The sequence below is a fragment of the Anolis carolinensis genome, chromosome 1 (genome assembly GCF_035594765.1).
Source record: "Anolis carolinensis isolate JA03-04 chromosome 1, rAnoCar3.1.pri, whole genome shotgun sequence".
NCBI lineage: Eukaryota > Metazoa > Chordata > Lepidosauria > Squamata > Dactyloidae > Anolis > Anolis carolinensis.
The window spans coordinates 87,417,865-87,439,179 of NC_085841.1; the positions used below are offsets into that span (position 1 = coordinate 87,417,865).

General features: G+C 43.9%; 1 protein-coding gene across 1 annotated transcript in view; it reads right to left on the reverse strand.

Annotated features, from left to right (window-relative positions):
- The window catches only part of enpp3 (ectonucleotide pyrophosphatase/phosphodiesterase 3), an 88,172-nt gene that overhangs the window by 64,043 nt on the left and 2,814 nt on the right, over window positions 1-21,315 (reverse strand). The window lies entirely within an intron of this gene.

The window sequence follows — 21,315 nt, forward strand, 5'->3', positions numbered from 1 at the left end:
TGCCAAGGAATGGTCTACACCAGTGGTTCTCAACCTATGATGGGGGCTCTTGGGGAGCAGAGATTCTGGGGGTTCTGCAAAAGCATGAAGAAATATTATGATTTTTTGCAGTTAAATCTGAATGAACAAATGAATGGACAAATGGAAGCAAACCAAACAAAGGAAATGGAACAAAATCTTAATTTTCTATGCTTCTTTTGGAAAACCTGGCATTTTTAACCTATTGTCTTTATTAAAACCAATCAGAAGTGGAAATTGGCTACGAGAGTAGCTGGGTTGGAAATGTACCATATTTATTTGAGTCTAATGCACACTTTTGTTTTTACTAAATTAAGTCTCCAAAATTAATGTGTGCATTTGAATTGGTTTTGTATAAGAGGCCCCCCCCCTCCTTGCCTGCAATGTTGCCAGAAGGGCATCGCCCCTTTAAGGTGCTGCTTATTCCTATACTATTATTTTAAATTCATATGAAATCATTATAATCAAGATATTATATATATTATATTATAATATAAGTATGTGTGTTAACTTATATCTCCTTCTCTCTAAATTTGAAATACTTTCATGAGATAATTGAAATAATTATTTGATGCAATCTAATGCCTTGAATCTTAAGTCTTTGGTGATGAAGGTGTATTGGAAAATATAATACTTGTATTGGAAACTATATATTGAATGTAATCATATTAGAAATGGGAATAGAATATATATATATATATATATATATATATATATATATATATATATATATATACACACACACACACACACACACACACACACACACACACACAAGCAGAATGTGTGCATATAGCTCAAAATACACTCTGCCTAGCAAATAACTGTCTCCCCATAGCAGAGACCAAAAGTTCACCCTAAGTTCCAGAGACATATGTCAAGTGTCAACAAGAATAGATAAGGTAATGGACAAAAGACAAATTAAGGCTTTTGGGATGTCAAGATAAGACCTGGCACCATGCAGGAGTGCTAATGACTCCCTGAAAGCTTGGATAAGGGGGAATTCCTCAATTAATGGGAACCCCAGAAAGCCTAGATAGGAATTCCTTAGATAAAGCCTAATGGAGGGTCAGAGGTCTTGAAAGTAGCCTATATTTTAGGAAAATGCAAAAGTAGCTTTTAGAAAAGTGCAAAGTAAGACTTTTTTTGACACTAATTGGTGATGGATAATGCCTATATGACGTAGGTAGATGAAGGCAAAAATAGTATATAAGGACCCGTGTTTCTTTGTTCTATACCCTTGCTTTCCTGATTACAGGAGAGGGTCCTTCCTATTGCTTATTCTCTCTGGCCACTGAGAATAAATGTCTTTTTCTACAGCAACCGGAACTCTCTTTGTCTCATTACCTTAAACCTCTGTCTGCCATTTCATTGGGATCCATGGCCACAAAAGGTACTGAAAAGAGAGTTCATGCTGAAAAAAAGATCTGGGCCCCTTCCACACAGCTAAATACAATCCCACATTTTCTGCTTTGAACTGGAATATATGACAGTGTGGACTCAGATAACCCATTCAAGGCAGATATTGTGGATTTTTTTGCCTTGATGTTATGGGTTATATGGCAGTGTGGAAGGGCTCTGAGAACCACTGCATGCTACATCCATGGTATTCAGTATTTCCTGTACAGCAGGCTTTCAGTATCTTCCTTCCAGACTTTATCAACTAGACTTGCTCTTTTAAATCCAGAGTGTTTCTTTGCTCAGAAAAAATATAAATATATTTGATTTGCCTGAACTATTCCTAAAATGAATCTCCTATACAATTTGATGGGGGAAATGCCAACATAAGTACCAGCTAGAGCAATTTCCTAACAGCTGGTAAGCTGGCTGGGATTTCTGGGAGTTGAAGTCCAAAACACCTGGAGGGCCGAAGTTTGCCCATGCCCGGTCTACACTGACCAAGTGACCATATAATACAGTTTCAAACTGCATTATATAACAGTGTAGATGGAGCCACAAGGCAGTTCTCTTCCTGGATCACACCACTCACCCAGCATGCGATGGAGCTTTGCAATGGGGGGGGGGGGGGGCTTCCTGCTCTAAAGCTCCAATATGATCTGAATGACGTGATCCAGGAAGAGGGCAGACTCCTGCGATGAGAAGGGTGAATCGCCATTGTTTTTGTGGGGAATTGGGGTTCAGGGGGGCTCGGGAGGCACTGCTCATGCCCAGCCATCTGAAATGGCGTTGGCATTGCTGGGCTGTGCAGCTGGTCCACCATTGCTGTGATGGGGTATATCAGTCATGTGTAGCCTCCATGCATCTCTGATTCAGCATTTTTAATGCCGGTTCAAACCACATTATGTGGCAGTGTGGCCCACCATTTAAGGAGGAATGCTTTGGGAAATTGTGAAGGGAGAAGTTTTAATTATTTGGGCAAGAGAACAGGAGAAGGCAAAGCAGTGTCTTGGTGTAGCATTCTTAGCTAGAGTGTGAGGGGAAAGTGCCATATCTGGAATAGTAATGATCAAATTAGGACAATTGCAGAAGTTCCTATATACCTTAGGTAAGTCTATGGGTACATCTACATTGTAGAATGAATGCAATTTGACACCACTTTAAATGCCATGGCTCAATGTTTTTGGAAACTATAGGAATCATAGTTTTACAAGGCCTTCTGTCTTCTGGTGCTTCATCAAACTACAAAACCCAGGATAACCATAGCACTGATACATGGCAATTAGTGGTTTCAAGCTGCATTAATTTTATAGAGTAGATGCACCTATGTCTCCAAAAATATTCAGAAAGTTTTATAAAGTTAATTTATAAATAATCTAAATAGGCAACAACTGTCTAGTTCAGACATGTTGGGCATTGGAATAAGGAAAATGTGCAACTGGGCTTATAGAAGTGACACTGCGTCACCAGGAGACAATAGTGATAGAGTCCCCAGGTGTACTCCCTTATTTGTACTGTTTGTTCTGTTCAGTTCTCATCTATAGGCTGAAGATCAAACTAGGCATTAAGAAGAAGCAGAATTTTTATAAATCTATAAATATAAAAGGATAAAGTTGTTTGCACAGTGACTATAACAATAAAATTAAACGTCCCAGAAATACGAAACTTGGCAACACAACGCAAAAGCCTTGCCTCCCGGTTACAACAACACAACCACACCACAAAACCACAATCCAGACCCACAAAACTCACAACAACACATCATGACTATAACAACACAACTAAACGCCTCAGAAATACAAAACTTGGCAACACAACAAAAAAGCCTTGCCTCCCAGTTGTAACAACACAACCACACCATAAAACCACACCGGACCCACAAAACTCACAACAACGCATCATGACTATAACAACACAACTAAATGCCCCAAAAATACGAAATTTGACAACACAACACAAAAGCCTTGCCTCCCGGTTGTAACAACACAACCACACCACAAAACCACAATCTGGACCCACAAAACTCACAACAATGCATCGTGACTATAACAACACAACTAAACGCCCCAGAAATGCGAAACTTGACAACACAACGCAAAAGCCTTGCCTCCCGGTTGTAACAACACAACCACACCACAAAACCACAATCTGGACCCACAAAATTCACAACAACGCATTGTGACTATAACAACACAACTAAACGCCCCAGAAATATGAAACTTGGCACACAACTAAACACCCCAGAAATACAAAACTTGGCAACACAACACAAAAGCCTTCCTTCCCGGTTGTAGCAACACAACCACACCACAAAACCACAATCCAGACCCACAAAACTCACAACAACGCATTGTGACTATAACAACACAACTAAACCGGATGGCCATCTGTCTGAGAGGTTTGGGTGGGTTCTTCCTCCATGATAGAAAGAAAGAAAGAGGTTGGACTGGATGCACCCTACAAATCCCAGCACCCCATGGCATGGAGTCTATGCATTTCAATTAGAGGCCTCTTCCTTCTCCCTTTCCCCGCCATCCAGCCCACTGACCCAGTTCCATAGCTCCGCAGGCAGGAAAGGCTGGGACGGATAGAACGAAGGAAGGAGGGAGGGAAGGGAAGTGAAGGAACGCCAAGGACAAGAGCCCTCCCTCTCTGCCCGGAAGGCCAAGAGCAAAAGGGAGAGAAAGACCATTGATCCGGTTATATTTACCCTCCTTTCTGACCAGTGTGTTCTTATCAGCGAGCTCAGGATCGGAGCAGAGAAAGGGAACAGCATAGGAATAAAGGAAACAAGGAGAGCACCCACTCTATCTATCCATCCACTCATCTATCCATCCACTCACCCACTAATAATAAACACCTACACAGGCAAGAATCAGCCATGCACTGAGGCTACAAGACCATTCAGTGTTCATCCACCTCCCCAATCCCTACATTCACACTTGGCCTTCAAAAAAACAATTACAATAATAACAATGACAACAATAAGAATCAACACCATCACAGGCAAGAAGCAGCCAGGCACTGAGGCTGAGAGGCCAGTCAGTGCTACACTGGGCCTCCAAAAAACAATACAGTAGCATCTAACTTATCCAACCTTCATGACCACTACAACAAAAATAATAATAAACACCTACACAGGCAAAACAAAAAAAACTATTGTACCACAATAAAAATATAAACCGCACTCAGCAGAATCAGACATCACGATCAACAACAAACCAAAGACAACAGGGATCTCAAGCAATTATCAATCAACACAAAAATTGAAGAAGGTAACAGACTTCAAATACTACTACTAATGTGAGTATAAAGAAGGGTGGAGGTCACAGCATAAATACAACCTAATGTAGACTGACCAACACCACCAGACTAAGCCACAGCAACACGTGGCCGGGCACAGCTAGTTTTTAATAACTGACAAGTGAAAACATTCCAGTACCAAACCATACTATTTTAGACCTAACAGAATCTTAACCATCAGAGTGTGTGTGTGTGTGTGGGGGGGGGGGGGGGTCAAATAATATAGATGACCACAACCAAGCAATGTGTCTGTGTCACATATTTCACCTTTCCTAAGATTATGCCAAGCAAAATTGAGACACAATACAGTATCTATTCTTAAGAGCATATAATTGTAGCTCACCAAACTTCCCATCCATGCAAAACAAAGAAATAGTTATCTTGGTAATGTTGTTACATGCTAGCACTGATCTAAGGCAACAAAGTATTTTTAATTTCTTTTTAACAGAAGAAATTTTCTTTTAAACAGAAGTTTTCTGCTGCCCTGCAGACTAGGACACGGAACAGTGGCTTCAAACTACAGGAAAGGAGGTTCCACCTGAACATTAGGAAGAACTTCCTCACAGTGAGGGCTGTTCGGCAGTGGAACTCTCTTCCCCGGACTGTGGTGAAGGCTCCTTCTTTGGAGGCTTTTAAGCAGAGGCTGGATGGCCATCTGTTGGGGGTGCTTTAAATGCGATTTCCTGCTTCTTGGCAGGGGGTTGGACTGGATGGCCCATGAGGTCTCTTCCAACTCTACTATTCTATGATTCTATGATTCTATGATTCTAGAAGACAACAATACCCACAAATGCAGTTTCTTCTCACATGTTCCATAGTATTTGTTGGAATGTTTAATATGATCCTCCCTTTATGCTCAACTTGTATATTAGTAAATTAATCAAAATATCACAAAATACCACAAGCTTCCAATAAAAAATTTCTAAAGTGAAACAAAATCTGGTCAGTGATGTGTCCATTATGACCAAAAAAGAGACAACTAGTTAGATCAGGGATTCTCAAACTTTTTCAGCTGTGGATCCCTTTTTGAAGTAAATGTCTCTCGTGGAGTCCCAATAAATGCTTATATATACAATAGTAATACACAGCCATGGAATGTATTATATTATATACTATATAATGTTTATATATCAGACATGGGCCAGGCTAGTGTCAGATGAATGGAGACTGTTTGCATAAACTCATTCATACAGTGTAAAAAATAAAATAAATACAATATTTAAAATGAAGAACAATTTTAACCAACATAAACAACAGTATTTCAGTGGAAGACCCCTGGGCCATCCAGTCCAACCCCCTTCTGCCATGCAGGAAAAACACAATCAAAGCACTCTAACAGTTGGCCATCTGGTCTTTGTAATAATAATAACAATAATAACAACAATAATAAGGATAGCAGAAACCGCAGAGGCAATCTAGTCCAGCTCTCTTTTGCCATGCAGGAAAAACACAATCAAAGCACCCCAACTGGCCATCTGACCTTTGTAATGTATTTATTTATTTATTTACGACATTTCTATACTGCCTTTCTCAACTCCTGAAGGGGACTCAAGTATAAGAATAATAGCAGAGACCCCAAAGGCCATCTGATCCAGCTCCCTTTTTGCCATGCAGGAAAAATGAAATGAGAACACCTTCAGCAGCCTTTGTAATTAAAATAAGAACAATAACACCAACAAGAGCATTCCCAGGGGTCATCTAGTCCTACCCCCTTCTGTCATGCAGGAAAAGCACAATCAAAGCATCCCCAGCAGATGGCTGCCCAGCCTTAGTAATAAAAATAATAACAAGAGCAACCCCAGGGGCCATAAAGTCCTACCCCACTCTGTCATGCAAGGCGACAGCAGCAGCGGGGGCTCCCCGGGCCATGTGCCTCCAGGAGGCCCCATAGGCTGCAGCAGTGGGGCTCGCAGGGACAGGGTTTGTTAGGCAGTACGCCCAGTGGGGCTCCGCAGACCGTGAACCACAAATGCGGGGGGGGGGGCAGCACAGGGCCCCTGAAGAGCCCCTAACTGTGCTTCATGGAGCCCTAAGGGCTCTACGGAGCACAGTTTGAAAATCGCTGGGTTACACGGTATAGTAATTTCTTGGTATACAATAGTAATACAAACACCTAGAATGTATGTAAAAGAAGGGAATGCAATGGCAAAACATGTGGAAATCTGTTGCCTAGCCATGCCAAGTTTTTTCAGGTTACACTCAGACCTGAAGAAACTTGGCATGGCTAGGCAACAAATCGGCACTGCTATGAATTTGACTGGCAAAATTGCTGGGAACAAGAGGTCACACACCTGTCTAAAGATGGTTAACATTTCTTACTGTTCTTTACATGGTTTCCTGAATAACTGCATTTTGTAGTCCTAGGAGCTCTGCAGGTGTGTGAAGGAGAGATAAAAAAGTAAAAGAGAGAAGACTTAATAGTTAGCAGTTTGGTCTGAAGAGGGAAATGGGCGTTTATAGCAGGTGGTTTGCTAACATAAAGTACAAAAGTTTCAGGAAGGAACCTGCAGACACTCTTTCCTTGCAAGCTGGAAGAAAGCTGCTTCTTTTATTTGCTTATGGGACTAACTATTGCAATTTCTTCCATTGGACACTGCTTGTGTATTAATTCAATAAAACATCAAAGGCTCAAATACTCATTTTTTCCAGAAAAACAAAACCATTCAGTATGCATGTACTTTATCACCAGTTGGTTCAGTGAGTTGCGTAACAAACTGTATTTTAAAGCTGTAATCCGAAGAATGCTAAATTAGGAAGCAGTATAATGCCAAAAAATGAGAGAAGTCTAGCTCTGGGATCTTTCTTCAGTATAAGAATGAGACATAACTTCACCAGAGGATTGGTGTAAAAACAGGTTTGTGAAATGAGTGAGGGTCCAACCAGACAGGCCCAAAACACGAGTCCTGTCTCAGTTTTACCAGAGGCATTCAAACAACGCTTCCGGTAAAAGCAAATTTATTTATTTATTTATTTCCATCATTTCTATGCCGCCCTTCTCACCCGAAGGGACTCAGGGCGGCTCACAATCTGGCAAAATTCAATGCCGTATACAGTACAAAAAATAAAACATAGGCAATTTAAACAATCAATTTAGCATAATACAATAAATACATTTAAAATAGTACAATAAAAAGACTTAATGCCAAGTAAACTGGGCTTTCCCTGGTTTACTCTGCATTAATTAAACACCTCATTAGATCCAGATCTTTATGAAAGACCTGGGTCTAATGAGGTGCTGGGCCTGTGGGATATTGGTTTGAATAGGACTTTAGGAAATTGGAATTTGAATCCCCACTCAACCACAGAAACCCACTCTGAGTCCCCACAGCCATCTTGCTCCTTTGGGTTTTGAAAAGCCTCAAGGAGTGAGATGATGCCCTTTTCTTCCCCTCCAGCCCCCCATTTGGGTGCCCAAATATATTGGAAAGGCCTTCCAGCAGCACAAGCCTCTCTCTACAGTTGTCCTGGTATGAGAAAATGGGATGTCAGGATGTGGGGGGTTGGGGGTGGAGTGATTTCCTGATGCATCCTTTTCTCATGCCAGGACTGTAGTGAGAGGCCTGTGCTGCTGGCAGGCCTTTCTGGTAAGTTTGGGCACCCAAATGGGTGGCCTTGGGGTAGCTTAATCAAATCCTGATTTGACTCAGGATGACATTTAGCCGCACACGCACACACACACACACACACACCCTGGAAAAGCCTGGGTTTGTGGTGAGGGTGGGGACTAGAACGTGTGCTGAAGCTGGTTACTTTAACCTATTTCGGTGCAGGTTTTAGTTATGTCTGGAAGTGCCTTGAATTGTAGTAATGAGTCTAGACTATTGCTTCTTAAACTGTGGGTCCCAACCCCAAATGGGGCCTCTTTAGATCAATGTTTGGGCCTCATGAAAAATTTGGCAACAGTGAAAGGTTTTTTGGAATGGCATGCATTTACAGAAATCCATTAGCCACAAAATATTGTACAGTATTTACCAAAAAAAATGGTTCAGCTGTACTCCACAAAAGAAGTAAATCAGCCTGCTTAGCATGCCTTGCAAATGCTCATTTATTATGTACCAATGATTCGCCAGGAGCCAGGGGAGAAAATCGTTCCTTCGCCCGCTCACATGCTTTCTGGTGCATCATTGGTATGTTCCAGGAAGCCTGCAGAGGGGCCTAATGGTGACCTGGTAAGTTTTCCTTTATTTTTAATGTATTTTGGAGGGGTGGCCCCATGCCAGTATGGTAGTTACTACGCTGGCATGGGGACAACCCCAGGGAAAGCCCACTTCTTTTGGGGGACTGTGGAGACAGCAACGGAGGCAAAAATGGGTTACTTTAACCCATTTTCGGCCACAACAAATTGCTGTCTGAAAGCGCGCTGACATTTTTTTTGTCTTTTGCTGGGGCAAATAGACAAGGGGCTCCTCCAGACAAGACAAAAGTGTTGAGAGGTTGCGGAATTTGTTGCCGTACTTTATGGGTATGCATGTATATGTATCCCAGTGACACTTCTGTTGTTCAGAACTAATTTCTGGAAATTTCTGGTTCTGTTTGCATCACTTTTTCCCATTCTCAAGATGTTCTTTTTAATTCCAAGACATATTCGAACAATCTATTTGACTTTTTTCTTCTGCTTTTTCTTTGTTTTTTTAAAAAAGGTAATAGTGACATATGGTATCAGTAAACCGACCCCTTCTCCAAAAAAATTTTTAAAAAATATTCAGAGAGGAGAAAAGCAGAAGAGCCCCTTGGCAAATATATATTTTTAAAATTTGGAAGAACCCTAATGCAGGTGGAAAAAATAGTTTCAAAGAGCTTGCACAGAGAATGGAAAAAGTGGAAACAAAATATGACAAAAACGAAAGAAAAAAAAACACAGAACTCTCTCACCAGAATTCACTTTCCATTGCACCAGTTTGGAAGAGCCTATGCTTTGAAAATCTTTTAAGAAAATTGTTGTTGCAAAGCATATTTTTGGAGTGCCAGAAACGGATGGCATATTCCAGCCACTTGGCACCCTTCTCCTCAATAGCCTTCACAAAGCAATCAGTTTCAGATGAAACAGAAATAGATAGAACATAATGCCACATATTTCAAAACCACTTCTAGAGGGCCCTATTTTAGTCTGTTTCAGCAAAATCAACAAAAAATCTTGTGGCTTCATAAGAATCACCAGAACATGCTTTTGGGGGGTGAAGTTAATGTACTCAGTGAAATGAAATGTTATCCTCTGTTGATAGGTGTGTGCAATCCGATAACATACCAGCAGAAACTATAAACAAAAGGCTATAAACATAGGGGCTAAATGTAACCTACAAAGCATTATACATGACACCATCATCAGCTATGAGAAAGATCCTCCAAACTTGGCTTAAAATAAATGTCAGAGTAAAATCTCTAAACAGCAATCCTTATGTAAGTATTTTGTAGTGCTTGCCAAGAATAAACAGAGATAAATTGGTAGAAAATATCTCCAGACTGATGTTTATTATAGTACATAATTTGCACAATGCTCCAATTAGGCTGTTAGGATTAGTGGGGACTGCAATGTGGCAAGCCCAATGCTACATAAGCCTTAACATGAACCTAAGAATCACCAAGGACATATATCTCATAGATTTCCCTACTGTTTGAGCAAATATGCAAAAGACAAATAAGGAGTGTTGCGATCCCTACAGACTTATATAATTTCCAAAGCACTTGTTTTGCAAACTTGCTATTACTATGAGTTTTTTTTCTTCTGCTAGGAATGGGATCTATCTCTGTGATTACCATTATCTGTCCTAACAATTCAGCCTTACCTGATGCAGCATTTCCACCAGGCATCTGCCTGCTCAGGATTTTTCCTTTCCTTTCCTTTCCTTTCCTTTCTGAGGATGTGTGGAATGAGGGACCAGTGATATCTTTCTTCTCCCAAGATATAAATACAGACTAGCACTGGGAGTAGGAGTAGAGGTGATTTGCACATGGATCCAACTCCTCCCTCAGGGATGCATGCATGCCAAAAACTAAGTCCAACTAAACTCAAAAAGCTTACTTTTATAGATGTTGTCATTATTGTGCCCTCAAGTCATTTATGACTTATGGCAACCCTATGGCCAAACTATCACGGGATTTTCTTGATAGGTTTTGTTCAGAGGGAGTTTGCATTTCCTTCCTCTGAGAGAGTGGGTTTCTGTGGCTGAATGGGGATTTGAACCTCAATTTCCTAAAGTCCTATTCAAACCAATACCCCATGCTGTCTCCTAAATAATTATGAGTAATCTATATAGAACTAAGGATATACAAAAATAAAATAATAAAACAGGCAACCAGGCATCCTTGCACATAATCTGTTTTTAACAGTGTATCTTCAGAACCACATTGTTAATTTGTCTTCTTCATTACACCTGTGCCTATAGATTAATTCTTTAGAAGGCAAATTCTCAATCATGTATATCTACTGAACAACATTTTAATAATATTAGGAGAACCTTGTTACAGATTATTCTACCAACCTACCTACCTACCTACTGCCGAACCAAAGAACTTCTCTTCTGAATCAAAGCAGCTTATAGACATTGCTTGCAACAGCATGTGATCACATAAAATAAGATTTCAAAACTGACAAGAAAGAAAGAAAGAAAGAAAGAAAGAAAGAAAGAAAGAAAGAAAGAAAGAAAGAAAGAAAAGGGAAGACTTTGGTCAGGCATTCAATACATTTAAGAATTCAGAATTGCATGGGGGAGAATAGGGATGAACCATCCTTGAGCAGGCAACTAATCTATTCAGTGCAAGGTCAAAGAGAGGCAATTGCCTCATGTGGCAGATACTGGGGGCAGCATCACTAACAAGCATACACAAGTCCATTGGGCATTCCTCTTGTTGACAGAGATGCATCCAGGGACAGTAGAAGAGGGAACAGAAACCCACCTTGAGCCATGTGGAGAGGCAGGTAAGAAACAAAATTGTTGTTATTATTATTGCTCTCTTTTGGATGGTGCTAAATTGGCGGGAGTCTGGAACACATGAATAGGGTTTGTATGGGGGAAGAAAAGCAGCCTAGAAATCCATTGGGATGTAATAGGTAGATACTAAAATATCTACTTAAACAGTTGGACTCAAATCAGGTAAGGACCAAGTTTTATTATGACCTGGAACACTTGGATAAATCAGTTTTAGCTGAATGGTAAGAAAGCCAAAGATAATCAGCTCCTTTATATTTTGTGATAGGCCACTACTGTTTTTAAAAGGAGCCCCCATGGCCTAGTGGATTTAAGCCTTGTGACGTGAAGGTTGGGTGGCTGACCTGAAGGCTGCCAGGTTCGAATCCCACCCGAGGAGAGCGCGGATGAGCTCCCTCTATCAGCTCCAGCTCCGTGCGGGGACATGAGAGAAGCCTCCCACAAGGATGGTAAAAACATCAAAACATCCAGGTGTCCCCTGGGCAACGTCCTTGCAGACGGCCAATTCTCTCAAACCAGAAGCAACTCAGGTTGCTCCTGACACGGAAAAAAAACTGTTTTTAAAAGACTGTGGTGGGGATATGAATTAATTAAAATGGGACAAAATTGTGGTGTAGTTTGTATTTTATCAAGATCTCTGCCATTATTTCAGCAAATTTAAAGTCTGGATCAGAGAGCTTCCTGTATATAAAGTAGAGTCTCGCTTATCCTGGGAGGGATAGCTAACACTCCAGAAGACAGGAGCAGAATTCAAAACGATCTTGACAGACTAGAGAGATGGGCCAAAACTAACAAAATGAAGTTCAACAGGGACAAATGCAAGATACTTCACTTCAGCAGAAAAAATGGAAATCAAAGATACAGAATGGGGGACGCCTGGCTTGACAGCAGTGTGTGCGAAAAAGACCTTGGAGTCCTCGTGGACAACAAGTTAAACATGAGCCAACAATGTGATGCGGCTGCTAAAAAAGCCAATGGGATTCTGGCCTGCATCAATAGGGGAATAGCGTCTAGATCCAGGGAAGTTATGCTCCCCCTCTATTCTGCTTTGGTCAGACCACACCTGGAATACTGTGTCCAATTTTGGGCACCACAGTTGAAGGGAGATGTTGACAAGCTGGAAAGCGTCCAGAGGAGGGCGACTAAAATGATTAAGGGTCTGGAGAACAAGCCCTATGAGGAGCGGCTTAAAGAGCTGGGCATGTTTAGCCTGCAGAAGAGAAGGCTGAGAGGAGACATGATAGCCATGTACAAATATGTGAAGGGAAGCCATAGGGAAGAGGGAGCAAGCTTGTTTTCTGCTGCCCTGCAGACTAGGACACGGAACAATGGCTTCAAACTACAGGAAAGGAGATTCCACCTGAACATCAGGAAGAACTTCCTCACTGTGAGAGCTGTTCGACAGTGGAACTCTCTCCCCGGGGCCGTGGTGGAGGCTCCTTCCTTGGAGGCTTTTAAGCAGAGGCTGGATGGCCATCTGTCGGGGGTGCTTTGAATGCGATTTCCTGCTTCTTAGCAGGGGGTTGGACTAGATGGCCCATGTGGTCTCTTCCAACTCTACTATTCTATGATTCTATGATTCTATGATTATCCAACCTTCGCTCATACAGTGTTCTGTATTATCCAATGCAGTCTGCCTCCAGCCAGATCCACAGCTGTTTCTCTAGGCTGCAACTGTCAAGACCCAGGCTACAGAACACCAATAACCATGCGCAGAGGCCAGATTCTATCTAATATCTTTATTAAGGGAATATATAAAGTCAATAAAAACAAGTGAAGAATATAGTTCAGAAGTAGACCTTTCAGGAAAGGTCAAATATAGTCCAGGAAAATAATGTCCAATATGTGATATTAGAGTCCAAAGTTATAATCCATTAACCGAAACACACACTTTGCCAAGCAATAGTGTGGGGAGATGACAAGGTCTTTTAGTCCATTGAAGCTTGACAACAAGGCTGGAAAACTAACTAGATTCTTGGCAAGACAAGACTTGATACAAGGCAAACAAGAAGCAAGAACAAGGTCCGTGGCGAGGTCCGCGGCAAAACGTGAAACAAGGCAGGCTTGGAACTTGGTCTGGGAAACAAGGAACTGGAGTTACGAAGTCCACACACGATCTCACTCCTCAAGCTGACGAGTTGACTCCGCAAGGTTTCCCTTGCGGCAAAACACCTAAATAGGGTCTCGTTTCCCGCCAGAAGAACACTTTCCCTGGAGAACGAGAAGTGAAACCCAACTCTGTCCAGATGCATGACTCCTTAGAATTTCCCAAGGGAAGCAGACCTAATCAGCTAGTTGTTTGGCTGCGATTCTGAGGCTCCAGCGATTAGCCTCCCTGGCTCCTCTATCTCTATTATAATTGTCCTTTTGGGAAAACGGGGGAGAATTCTGCCCAAGGCTTGTTTGGCTGACTTCTTGTGGGCAAACATCCTCCAGGTGCAGGGGCTCCGATTCTGGCTGAACCGGTGGAAATCCCATGTTTTCCTCCTCGTCTGCCACAATAGTACTAGGAACAGGACTACAAGGCCCATGAGACATCACACTATTCCCCCCCCCCTCAAGGCCCCTCTCCAACATGGGCCCTCTCCTCAGGGCGCGGGGGCGCGGCTTGGCAGGGTAGGCCTGATGGAAGCGGCGGACTAAATCGGGGGCATGGACTGTGGAAGCGTCTTCCCAAGAGCGTTCTTCGGGGCCAAAACCCACCCAGTCAATGAGATACTGAAGGCGGCGGCGATGAAAGCGAGAATCCAAAATGTCCTGAACCTCGAATTCCTCCTCCCCGTCCACCAAAACAGGGGTGGGGGCCGGCCGGCTCGCATCAGGGCGTACACCATCCGCCGGAAGGAGCAGGGAACGATGAAACACTGGATGAATGCGCATGGAGCGCGGAAGTTGGAGTTTGAAAGTCACGGGGTTAAGTTGCGCCACCACTGGGTAGGGACCAATGAAACGGGCATCTAGCTTCCGGCAGGGACGGTGGGAGGGCAAAAAGCGAGTGGACAATAGAACCCGATCTCCTACCTTGATCTCGGGGCCCGGCTGGCGATGACAGTCAGCGTGGCGTTTATAGTCCTCCTTGGCTTGATCCAGTTGCTGGTGCAAGAGTTGTTGCACCGCTGTGAGTTCTTGCAGCCAGTCCTCCGCTGCGGGGACTTCTGAGGTTTCAATGACAGAAGGAAAGAAACGTGGATGGAAACCGTAGTTTGCAAAGAACGGGGTTTCTTTAGTTGAAGCCTGGACACCGTTGTTGTAGGCAAACTCTGACAGAGATAATAGGGACGCCCAATTGTCCTGTTGATAGTTTACATAACAGCGAAGGTATTGTTCCAAAGTGGCATTGGTGCGCCCCGTTTGCCCATCCGTTTGGGGATGGTGAGCTGAAGATAAACGAGAGTCTATGCCCAATAGGTGTTGCAGTGCCTTCCAGAAACGAGAGGTGAATTGAGATCCACGGTCAGTGACTAAACTCTTGGGCAAACCATGTAGGCGGAAGATATGTTGAAGGAATAAATCTGCAGTCTCTTTGGCCGTGGGAAGGCCATCACAGGGAATGAAATGGGCCAACTTGGTGAAAAGGTCCACCACTACTAGAATCGTGGTGTATCCAAGGGAGGGTGGTAAGTCAGTGATAAAATCCGCGGAAATTATCTCCCATGGACGAGAAGGAGTGGGAAGGGGATGAAGTAGCCCTGAGGGCTTCTCCCTTCGTGTCTTGGAGCGCTGACATACAGGACTGGTATTGACATATTTCTCCACATCCTTGCGGATCTTGGGCCACCAGAAATCTCGCAGGATCAAGTGCATGGTTTTAAATAGCCCGAAATGCCCTGCTGGCTTGCTGTCATGACACAGACGAAGTGCCTTTTCTCTGCCGGGGACTGGAGGGATGTAAACATGGTTCCTGTAGCATAGCAGGCCATCTTTAAGTGAGAATGGGAAACGTAGTCCTTGGCGAATCTGTTCTTGAGCCCAGGCATCTGTCTGTTGACTGGCTCTAATTTCTTGAGAGCAAAGGGATTCTGGGTTAGAGGGAGTTGGTTCAGTTGGAGTGGATTTGGTGTTTCCCACTGTGAGCGTGGCAAAGTTTTCGGGTTGCAGCAATCGAGATTCTGAGGTCTCTCTGCGCCCTGCAGCATACTCCGGTTTTCGTGACAGAGCATCTGCTTGCTTGGTCTGAGCCGGGGTCACATAATGGATCTGGAAGTCAAAACGTTCAAAGAACAAAGCCCAGCACTGCTGCCTTTGATTTAGCTTTCGTGCAGTTCTGAGATGCTCCAAATTACGATGATCAGTATGTACCTCAATGGGAAATTTGGCCCCTTCCAACCAATGTCTCCAATTTTCAAAAGCTGCCTTTATGGCCAAAAGTTCTTTCTCCCAAATAGTGTAATTTCTCTCTGGGGCTGTTAGTTGACGGGAGTAATAGGCACAAGGATGAAGATGCTCTCCCACTGGTTGCATGAGTACAGCCCCAATTGCCACATCAGAGGCGTCAGCCTGTACAACAAAAGGGGTTTTAGGATCAGGGTGCTGTAGAATTGGCTGGGTCGTGAATAACTTCTTTAGCTGCTGGAACCCTTTCTCTGCTTGCTCCGTCCAGCGGAAAGGCTGTTTCCCACGGATGCAGCTGGTGATTGGGTCAGACCAGCGAGCGAAGTCTGGGATGAATTTGCGGTAGTAGTTTGCAAACCCCAAGAAGCGCTGCACTTCCTTCTTGTTGGTTGGCGCCCGCCATTCCAATACTGCTGAAACCTTTGCCGGGTCCATGGAGAGCCCCAGTGGCGAGACGCGGTACCTCAGGAAGTCTACTTCTTGCAGATCAAAGGCGCATTTTTCTAACTTGGCATATAGTCCATGATCCCGCAATCATTGTAGCACCATTCTGACATGTTGCTCGTGCTCCGATTGTGATCTAGAAAACACCAAAAAATCGTCCAAGTATATGATCAAGAACCGATCTAGATAATCCTGGAAGATGTCGTTGACAAAATGCTGGAATGTTGCGGGAGCTCCGGATAATCCGTAATTCATGACTAGGGACTCAAATAATCCGAATTTGGTCTGGAAGGCAGTTTTCCATTCGTCTCCTTCTCTGATGCGAACTAGATTGTAAGCCCCCCAGAGATCCAGCTTGGTGTAAACCTTGGCCCCTCGAAGCCGGTCTAATAGGTCCGAGATCAAAGGCAGGGGGTAGCAATTCCGCTTCGTGATATTGTTCAATGCTCTATAGTCCACAACCAAGCATAGGTCCCCTGACTTCTTTTTCACAAACATCACTGGGGAAGCAGCTGGGGATTGAGAGGGTCTGATGAATCCCTTGCGAAGGTTTGACTCTATAAACTCCCTGAGAGCTTCTTGCTCTGGTTCAGTCAGGGAGTAGAGGTGTCCTCGCGGAATCGGGGCCCCCTCCTCCAAGTCAATGGCACAGTCGTAGGGTCTATGTGGGGGTAGTTTCTCGGCTTCCTTTTCATTGAAAACATCCCAAAAGTCTGAATATTTCTTGGGCAAGGTGATGATGGGCTCAGCGTCTGTGGCATGGCAGACCTTGGCTACTAGACAATGGTTCTGGCAATATCTTGAGGCAAACTGTAGTTCTCTGTTGGACCAGGAGATATTTGGGTCGTGGAGCGTCAGCCATGGAATCCCCAAAATCACAGGGAAGTGGGGAACCTCGGTAACGAAGAAGGAAATTTCTTCCATGTGTTCCCTTATCCACATCCTGGTGGGTTCAGTCCATTGGCTTACTGGACCCGTCTTTAGGGGACGACCATCTATGGCCTGCACCACCCGGGCATTTTTGAAATCGTGATATTGTAATCCCAGAGAGTCGGCATACTCTCTATCGATGAAATTGTTTGTTGCCCCTGAGTCTATCATGGCATGGATCATGACGGGTCCCTTTTTCACCGACCACAGCGTAATCACCAGGAGAAATAGGACCCCGGTTTGCGGCTCTTGAGCGGGGGTTTTGACCGGGTTGTCGAGCCTCTCTACGCCCGGTCGCTGGCTTCCCCCGCCGGCTTGATTCCAGTCGCCGCGGCCGCTTCTGGCTCTGCGGAGGACGCCGCCGCCAGGCGGGTGGTGGGCTTTCCCTTGGCTGGGCATCCTTTGGCGAAGTGCCCCCCATTCCCGCAGTACCAACAGAGGTTTAAACGTTGGCGGCGGGCCTTTTCGGCAACATCTAGTCTGGAGCGCACATTGCCCAACTGCATCGGCTCCTCCTCGCCTCCCCTGGGGTTTGGGGCTGGTGGTGGGGGTCTCCACACTGGACGTGGCTGAATACTGGCGGAAGCGGGAGGTTTCACTCCGGCTCTTCCACTCTGGCCTCGGAGCCACTGTTTTTTGTTGGCAAGCAGGACTTCGGCTCGTAAACAATGATTGATAAGTCTCTCAAGGGAATCTGGAGGATCCACCTTAGAGATTTCTTCCTGCATCTCGATGTTGAGACCCTCACGAAACTGTCCTCTGAGGGCTATATCGTTCCAGCCAGTGTTCTGAGCCAGCACCCGGAACTCGGCTATGTACTGGGACAACGGCCTGTCCCCTTGGAAGAGACGCCGGAGTTTATGGCCGGCCGCCTCCTCGTTGTCCTCGATCCCCCATGTCGCTCTAAGGTGATTCAGGAAGTTGTGCGCAGAACTTAGGTGCATGGAACCCGCATCAAATAGCGCCGTCGCCCAATTGGCCACAGGCCCTTCTAGGAGGCTGTAAATCCACGCCACCTTGATTTCTTCTTGGGGAAACTCGGCTTGGCGGGCTTCAATGTACGCCTGGCACTGGCGACGGAAAACATGAACCTTGGAGGCTTCTCCAGAAAACTTGGTTGGAAGCGCTAGGGCAGGGAGCCGGACACCGCGTTCTTTCAAGCCCGGTATTTCTCCCTCCTGCGTACGGAGTGTGTCTCGGATCCTGTCGAATTCTTCCTTGGAAATGGTGTAGCTGAGTGGTTGGGCTTCCGCCCCGGTTCCTGTAGACATTCTGGCCTAGGTTAATTGGTGCTTAGGGTGGCGGAGTCAAACTGTCAAGACCCAGGCTACAGAACACCAATAACCATGCGCAGAGGCCAGATTCTATCTAATATCTTTATTAAGGGAATATATAAAGTCAATAAAAACAAGTGAAGAATATAGTTCAGAAGTAGACCTTTCAGGAAAGGTCAAATATAGTCCAGGAAAATAATGTCCAATATGTGATATTAGAGTCCAAAGTTATAATCCATTAACCGAAACACACACTTTGCCAAGCAATAGTGTGGGGAGATGACATGGTCTTTTAGTCCATTGAAGCTTGACAACGAGGCTGGAAAACTAACTAGATTCTTGGCAAGACAAGACTTGATACAGGGCAAACAAGAAGCAAGAACAAGGTCCGTGGCGAGGTCCGCGGCAAAACGTGAAACAAGGCAGGCTTGGAACTTGGTCTGGGAAACAAGGAACTGGAGTTACGAAGTCCACACACGATCTCACTCCTCAAGCTGACGAGTTGACTCCGCAAGGTTTCCCTTGCGGCAAAAAACCTAAATAGGGTCTCGTTTCCCGCCAGAAGAACACTTTCCCTGGAGAACGAGAAGTGAAACCCAACTCTGTCCAGGTGCATGACTCCTTAGAATTTCCCAAGGGAAGCAGACCTAATCAGCTAGTTGTTTGGCTGCGATTCTGAGGCTCCGGCGATTAGCCTCCCTGGCTCCTCTATCTCTATTATAATTGTCCTTTTGGGAAAACGGGGGAGAATTCTGCCCAAGGCTTGTTTGGCTGACTTCTTGTGGGCAAACATCCTCCAGGTGCAGGGGCTCCGATTCTGGCTGAACCGGTGGAAATCCCATGTTTTCCTCCTCGTCTGCCACAATAGTACTAGGAACAGGACTACAAGGCCCATGAGACATCACAGCAACGCGCAGTGGGCCCCTCCACACACCGGGCACCCTCCGGGAGGGGTGATACGCAGCTGGCACAGACTTTTCCCATTGAGCACAGTGTCTGGCCTGCAAGGAAGGATTAAGGAAAATAGGCTTTTCCTTAATCCCTCCTTATTATCCAACATTTTTGCTTATCCAACGTTCTGTCAGCCCATTTATGTTGGATAAGTGAGACTCTACTGTATGAATGCTCTATGTATTTGGGGGACTCTGTTTTTTTACCAGAGGAGTGACATTAGTTGGAAAGCATCCACAAAAAAATGGGCTAGGTAGTGCCCTCTCTTTCGACATGTAGATTGAACACAATTAGAGCATGGCTACATATGAGGATTATCATCTCTTCCTTTATAGGTCAAATGCAGGTCCGGGTATTGTAACAAAATGGACTAGATAAACATTTGCATTCTATGTACTGAGTTTCCTGTTGTGCTAGAAGGGAGGGTTCCATGAAGTAAAATCTACTTTCCATAAATTAGGTATAATTTCTGTATTCTTTTTATTATGGCAATGTAAACATTTGAACAGGCTTGGTTCAAATACGTACACAAAGAAAACGTGTTTTTCCATTAAGTCAGGGAAATGGTTTGAGGGTCAAGTTTCAGGAAAAGAAGCAAAAAGAGTTTCACTTTAAAACGAGCAATTTGGAGAGGACACATTTTATCCTGAAGCTCAGTGTTGCTTCAGGGAATATGATTTGTGATTAAAAACCAGGCGCATGGTCTTATACACCTTGTTTCAACCTGCCCTGTGAACTGCTGCAAGTTTTGCCACCCCTGCACTCTCTGAATGAGCAAGATTGGGCCTTGGACTCCATGTCATACTCTTTATCTATAATGAACTTGAACAACTGCATTAGTTATCATTTTCCAGCGCAGAACTTTAAAACATACCTATCCTAGAAAGCAAGGAGGGGGAATATAGCGCCCTCTGGGTCAGAGCTTTAAAACAATTCATTAAAGATTCAGTTACCTGAACTCCACTAACATTTTCAATATATTTAAAAGTTAATTTAATTATTAAATTCCATTAATGATAGGCCACAGTGGGCCCAGTGATCCAGTTCAACACAATGTTACTTCTTATATGCCAAGTGCACATTTTCAACCAGTTGGCTAATATTATCAGTCAGCATCCTATTGAATCCCGTTGTACCTTCTACTCACATGAGTAATCTACACTATCAAAACTAGCCATGCCGTTCTTCTGAGACCTCTTCCACACCGCTGAATAAAATCCCAAATTTTCTGCTTTGAACTGGAATATATGACAGTTCAAAGCAAATACTGTGGGATTTTCTGCCTTGATACTCTGGCAGTGTGGAAGGGCACTGAGAATAAAAACCCTGGAATGCTATTTTAGGGGAGAAACATCTGTTCAAATGTACATTTTAGATCAGATATTCTTCATTAGAATCCTTGTCTAATTGGCGCTTTTAATGAGTTATAAAGTAACTGTCAGGATCACTCTTGCAATGTTCCACTTTAGACTATCTCTCCATTGTACATTTATAGAAGCTGAATAGACCAGCAGTTAAAACACATTTGCTTTAGTGCAGTTAGTTTCTACTGCATACTCGCATATGGAATATAGGGATAGTTATACAGCTAGTGATGAAGGCCCTTTCTACACTGCCATTTAAAATCCAGATTATGTTCTTTGAACTTGATGATATAGCAGTGTAGTCTCAGATAATCCAGTTCAAAGCAAATAATATGGATTATCAGCTTTGATATGGCAGTGTAGAAGGGGCCATAG